Source organism: Notolepis coatsorum (genome assembly GCF_963971535.1).
Source record: "Notolepis coatsorum genome assembly, chromosome: 6".
NCBI classification, from domain to species: Eukaryota; Metazoa; Chordata; class Actinopteri; order Aulopiformes; family Paralepididae; genus Notolepis; species Notolepis coatsorum.
The window spans coordinates 111873507-111880609 of NC_140170.1; positions in this window are offsets into that span (position 1 = coordinate 111873507).

Below are 7103 nucleotides of genomic sequence, written 5' to 3' on the forward strand. Positions count from 1 at the left end.
TCGGCATTAGCTACTTCCTGCTCCAGCAACACTGTCACTGTGCCTCGGGCATACCGGACTGCTGCTCAGGAGGATGGAGGATCACCCTCGCAGGGTCGCGTTTCCTGTCCCCTGCGGAGCAGCGTTATGCGGCTGTCGAAGGAGAGGCCCTGGCCGTGGCCTGGGGTCTGGAACAGACGCTGTACTTCACGCAGGGGTCCGACAACCTCGTCGTGGTCACCGACCACAAGCCGCTGGTGAAGATCTTTGGCGACCGCACGCTGGATGAGATTACGAGCCCGAGTCCGGCAGCTGGATACAGGATTTAGACCGTTAATCTATTCCGACCCTTAGCTTTCCGGTCTGGGGGGGATGAAGAGTTTATCGCCGGCCACTAGAGGGCAGCGTCTTACCAGCATCCAACCGGATATGCCGTGCACTACGCTGAGCGGCCATCTTAGTTGTCATTCTTCACTTCGCCTCCTGCAGAGACGTCGTTCATTCATTCATGTGAGATGCTCTATGCACTATTACTGTTCATACATATTATATATTATATTATATATGCATTATATAGATATATATATATTTATGTGTTACTATAGTGTGATTGTGTATTCAGGATATACGTTGTCAGCTGACTGTGCTGTCTGTGTCTGTTTCAGGGTGTCTTCATCTTTTATTAAATACTGAAACTGACATTGAGGAGTGTGTTTCTTCACACGGCAGCCATTTTGGATTTTGGTCTCTCACGAATTTTCCCCGCCTTTTAAAAAAATACACCCCGGCTAAATTTGTTTATTAACCCTCCTAGATGACAAATCCATTGAGAAACGGACCTTCGCTCTCCACGGTCACGGAAGTGCCACAGATGACCCTACTATGTGGGCAACCCTGCACTCTGACTTCTCTGATGAAATGCATATATGTGTGGGGGACTATGTGTATGTGTATTGTGGTATAATATGTCCTCATGTAAATATATCCCCCTCCCCTGTGTTCCCTTTACCTGTGCCCCCCCCCCCCCCTCTCTGTGGAATAAGACACCCCCCTCCCCTGTGTCCCCCAAACCTGTACCCCCTCCCCCCCATCTGACCTATCAAATGGGACCACACACCCCCTTTGTTGAACTATAAAGGGCTCCTCCCGACCACAATCAAGGCTTCTTACCTGGGTAATTTCAGCTGATCACCTGGGGCGAGAGCCTCAGCCATTCTCTCTATGTAATCTATCTGTTTGGTTAATAAACCTTGTTGTTATCCAAGCCTCGGTTGACTGAGACATTCTTCATCAGGATATCCACAAATATCCCACAATTGGCGTCTACGAACTTGTGACGGACTTTTTGCGTCCTCCCGGCATGCTGTATCGTTTCATCTATACAGAGAAAAGTGAGTATATAGACTGGTCGACCAAAAATTTATGGAAAGGAATTAAAAACTTCCCGCTTTTCTCTGTGCCAGGTGAATATTACAGAATGTTGTCAAATATTGAGATCATGGCTGAGTAGGAATAATGTGCATTAATATATCTGATCTGTATTGAGAATCGTTACCAGGGCGCGCGTGCACCTGGGTCCTTTATCAGGCGGTTCTGAGAGGATGGGTTATAGTGCTATTCCCAAAAGTTTAGGCACAAAGGTTGAAGTGCTATTCCTGGTCGAGTCGGAGCCGACCAAAAGCTAAGGCACACAGGTTGTTGGATTGCTACCCCTAGTCTAGCTGATGCAGACTAAAAATATAGGCAACAAAATAAGAAGATACGTGAGCTTATTATGATGTGATATCCTTGGAAAACGCTACTCTGTTAAAAACGTTCTGTGATTCCTTTGCAAAGAGGCGGGAAGTTAAGACCGAGAAGCTGATGGAATCATAGTTAGAAATTACCAGAGTAGCGTCATAATATTCATTGTTTCAACCTCAAACTAAGCCCACAATCTCATTCCTGAAAACGATGTATTTTGGATTAAATTAACCAATTGATCAATACAGATAGCGGGAAGATGATCACGCGATGTCCTATATAGTACATGATTACGCGATGTCCCGAGAGTACGTGAATGTACATTAAACGGGACATCAGTCGCGGAAAGTACATTAAACAGGACATTAATCGCGAGTTCAAGAGACCGAGAGTGTGATTAAAAGGTATATATAATCTAATATATCGCTGGTAAATTTCGAAGTCAGGTTCGGTCGTTATGACTTTAATAACGATGTGTAGTATATATCAAGGGATAAAATGCCTTGTCGCAACAGATGTTGGCCGACTAAACGTACAGCGATCCAATACAGTCAGATATACACACACGTTAACTTATATGTATTATTGTTGTTTTGTCTGTTCTCTGCCAGGGATGTGTCCTTCTGTGGTGACCTGCTGTGTGTTGAACGTATCGTACATTCAGTTGATGTTTCTGTGAGCCTGTCGTGTGGCAGTAATATGTCCTCATGTAAATATATCCCCCTCCCCTGTGTTCCCTTTACCTGTGCCCCCCCCCCCCCTCTCTGTGGAATAAGACACCCCCCTCCCCTGTGTCCCCCAAACCTGTACCCCCTCCCCCCCATCTGACCTATCAAATGGGACCACACACCCCCTTTGTTGAACTATAAAGGGCTCCTCCCGACCACAATCAAGGCTTCTTACCTGGGTAATTTCAGCTGATCACCTGGGGCGAGAGCCTCAGCCATTCTCTCTATGTAATCTATCTGTTTGGTTAATAAACCTTGTTGTTATCCAAGCCTCGGTTGACTGAGACATTCTTCATCAGGATATCCACAAATATCCCACAGTATCTAGGAGGGATATGTGAAAAGACTCATTTCAATTGCCTTGTGTACATTGACAATGAAGTAATCTTCTTCTTCTTCTTCTGATGCTAACATGGCCCCACTTCAATTCAACTTGATTGAACCTGAAAACCAGCAACCAGTACCTAAGTATGGATTATAGGAGGACTGGTTCAACACTGTTACAGATCCAGCTTTATGGGGAGACATGACCAATGATATGGTGAAATCATCACATAAGGTAAGCTTATGGTAGTTCTTGTCTCCAAGGTGTTGTGTTTTATACAGGTACATTGGTTGCTTTTTGGACAACATTAGGCTATTGTATGATTGTGTCTCTATGCCAGGATGTGTGATATGGTGGAAGTCCTGTATGATAGGAAATACAGGTTGATATATCAAAACCTGTCACTCAAGACCAAGCTACAGATCTTCAACTCAAATGTAAAGACCACTCTACTATATGGCTCAGAATCCTGGAAAACCACCACGACTATACTCAACAAGCTACAGACCTCAGACGCCTCCTGGGAATATACTGGCCCAACACCATCTCTAACGCCAACCTGTGGGAACTCACCAAACAGGACACAATCGAAATTCAAATCCCGAGGAGGAAGTGGAAGTGGATAGGTCACACACTCAGAAGAAAGAAATCAATCACAAAGCGGGTGCTGACATGGAACCCACAGGGCAGGAGGAAGAGAGGCAGACCAAAAACCACCTGGAGAAGAATCACAGAACAGGAGATGAAGAAAGAAGGGCTGTCCTGGCAAGATCTGGAGCGGAGGGCACAAGACCCAAGAGGATGGAGGAGCTTCGTCGATGGCCTATGTTCCTTTGGGAATTTAAAGGCCTAAGTAAGTAAGTAAGTATACGCAGAATGAGTGTGTGTGTGTGTGTGTGTGTGTGTGTGTGTGTGTGTGTGTGTGTGTGTGTGTGTGTGTGTGTGTGTGTGTGTGTGTGTGTGTGTGTGTGTGTGTGTGTGTGTGTGTGTGTGTGTGTGTGTGTGTGTGTGTGCCGAATGTTGTTGTTTTTATCTGAAAGAAAATCTTACAAGACAAGCATGTGGTTTTTGTGTGTATACATGCTGAAGTTAAAAGTGTCAAGTTACCACATTTGGACCATGAGAAATTTTACGTATTAGTGACATCACATATGCAACCTAAATTTCAGGAAAGCAGAGAGAAGCTCCCCTTCTCCAGGGGAAACATGTGAAAAAGGTGCTCTGGTGGCAAGTTCTGCATAAATGGGAATCTGTATAGCAAAGGGATGCCTCCAAGAGGAGTTCAGGAAGCCCATGTATAATTATGTTATCGCTCATGCTTCGGTTCTGTAATAATAATAATAATAATAATAATAATAATAATAATAATAATAATAATAATAATAAATTGGATTTAAAGAGAGAAGCACCTTTCTCAGACTCAAGGACACTTTACAAAGAGAGAGAAGCTATATAAAAGAAAGGTAAATAATATGAATATAATAATGTATAGTAACAACAGGATAAAATAAAACAAATAAGATAAAAAAGGAAGCAAGGTGCTGTCCAATTCAGTGGAGGTTTCTCTATGACAACACGTGAAACACAAATTCACTCATCATTCATAATTATTATTAATTTACATATATATACATATATATAATTATATATTTTTTTAAATTATTATTATTATTATTTCTTTATTATAAATGTTTTCCTCTGTAAAAAAAATCCAGTGAATTTTTTTTTTCTTCAAAAATCGCCAAAAGTGACAGCTCTGAGCTCTTTGGTTAGGGCTGCAGTCAGTCATGGCTAGCTGTCAATCACTAAGTGAAACTTTCACTGCATAGGCAGTTCTTTTCATTCTATTATCCAATCAAAATAGGCTATTTGAGTCATCTAAGCACTGCCTGTGCAGATTTGCCTCACACCACCCACGAACGCGGGTTGAATGATTGACAACCTTCAAATCCAATCAGAGATTGCTGCATTGCACACAGTCAAAACAGTCCAGCTGCAGTTCCGTAGGTTAGGTTTAGCTGGGGCCAATCTCAAGTTTCTCAAGTTTCTTTATTAGTTGTCATACAGAAGTACAGAATACTTTTATACAAAATTTAACTGAAAGAAGCATTTTGTATAAAAGTATTCTGTACTTCTGTATGACAACTAATAAAGAAACTTGAGAAACTTGAGATTGGCCCCAGCTAAACCTAACCTACGGAACTGCAGCTGGACTGTTTTGACTGTGTGCAAGGCAGCATTGAAAGAGCAAGCTAGTAGTTTAGTAAGCTGTACAGCTGTAACAACACAGTAGGCTAAATTAAACTTTGCGCCAACATTAGGACCGAAGTATAAACCAGCAACTGAGCAACATGAAGAAGTGGACTTATGCATCTGCATCAGAAAAAAGTAAGTTGTAGTGTTTGTAATACGAAAGCCTGCTTAGCCAGGACGCTAACGTTAGCCAGCCGAATTGTTTAGAGAACAATACGTGTCCGTAACAGTAGTGTAGTTCTTGTAATATTCATGCTTTGAATATCTCATTTTACGGCAGGCGCGCCAGGCGCACCTTCCTATTATGAATACCTGCACAAGGGGTCCTGACAGTCAGTTGGCTGCCAGCCGTGGATGGAGTTACACTCATGATTACTTAATGCTTAACTTGAATAAACATCTTAATGCAATCTCCTCGTCCTGAAGATTATTCTCTTTAAAGCGAATACGACATGGTGTCAGAAGCAGGATGAACATGGATATCAACGGAGTCCCGTCGCCACGGATGAATTGGGATTCTCTGGACTTACCGGGAGAATGGAAGAAGTTCAGGCAGCACGCGGAGCTAATGTTTTCGGGCCCACTCAAGAAGAAAGGAGAGGACGAGAAATGTAGCTACCTGCTACTGTGGAGCGGAGAAAAAGGGAGAGACATTCACAACACATGGACTCTCAGTGCAGATGAAGCAAAGGTATTGAAGAGGAATTTTCGCTAGGTACAAATTCCATGAAAAACCCCAGCAACCTAGCGAGTCATTTGAACAATTTGTCACTGCATTGAAACTACTCGTGAAGGACTGTGCATATGTGAACAATGATGAGATGGTTAGAGACTGCATAGTGTTTGACATACACTCAGCAAAAGTAAGAGAGAAACTATTAAACGTTGGATCAGACTTGTCGTTAGACAAAGCGGTAGATATAGCTAGAGCCCACGAGCTAGCACAATCACAGATAAAGAGCTTTACTGGCGCCACGAGTAGCGCGCAGGAGCAGCTCGTGCACGAGGTGCACAGACATGAACAGAAGTATAGCGCACAGAGGTACCGCCCCAGAACAGAGTGGACAGAGAGAGCGAACAGAGCGAGCGACACAGACACACGTAAGAACTGTGGATACTGTGGGAGTAGAGCTCACAAGGAAGGAGATAACTGTGTAGCTAGGGGGAAACAATGCACGAAGTGTGGAAAATGGAACCACTTTGCTAAAGTCTGCAGGGCCGGTAGTTTCCAGAAAAAGTCAGTACACGAGATTAGCATGCGCTCTGAGTCAGGAGAAGAGTCAGACGAACTTTATGTAGACACCGTGACAGACAGACGGTTTGATGCAACAGAACAAGCGTTTGCAGACATACAAGTAGGAAAACAGGGCACAGAGCTTAAATTTAAGCTAGACACAGGTGCACAAGTAAATGTAATTCCTTTGAGAGAGTATCACAGTTTACAAGATAAACGCAAAGTACAGCCTACTTCACGCAGACTGACAGGATATGGTGGAGAGAAACTAGTGGTAAAGGGCACATGCACGTTAAAGTGTAAATACAAAGAGCGTGACATGTTGTTAGACTTTTACATAGTAGACACTCAGGCACCCCCAGTTCTAGGTTTACAGGCATGCCTGAATATGGACCTCATTAAACTAGTGTTGTCAGTAAATGCCTACACAGATAAACAGACCATCATGGAAGAATACCACGACGTGTTTAAAGGGATAGGACTATTCCCAGGAGAGTGTCACATCCATATAGACCCAGACGCCACGCCAGTAGTCTGCCCACTGAGAAGGACACCGATCGCCCTGCGTGGCCGACTAAAAAAGGAGCTACAGAGTATGGAAGACACACAGATCATCGCTAAAGTCATCGAACCAACGGAGTGGGTCAGTGCACTGGTCATTGTTGAGAAACCACGCACAGGCAAGCTCAGACTATGTTTGGACCCTAAGGAGCTAAACAAGGCTATCAAGCGCCCGCACTACCCTCTGCCGACACTAGAGGACATCACACCCAGACTAACAGGCGCACGCTATTTCAGCATACTGGATGCAAGGTCGGGATACTGGTCCATCAAGCTCTCG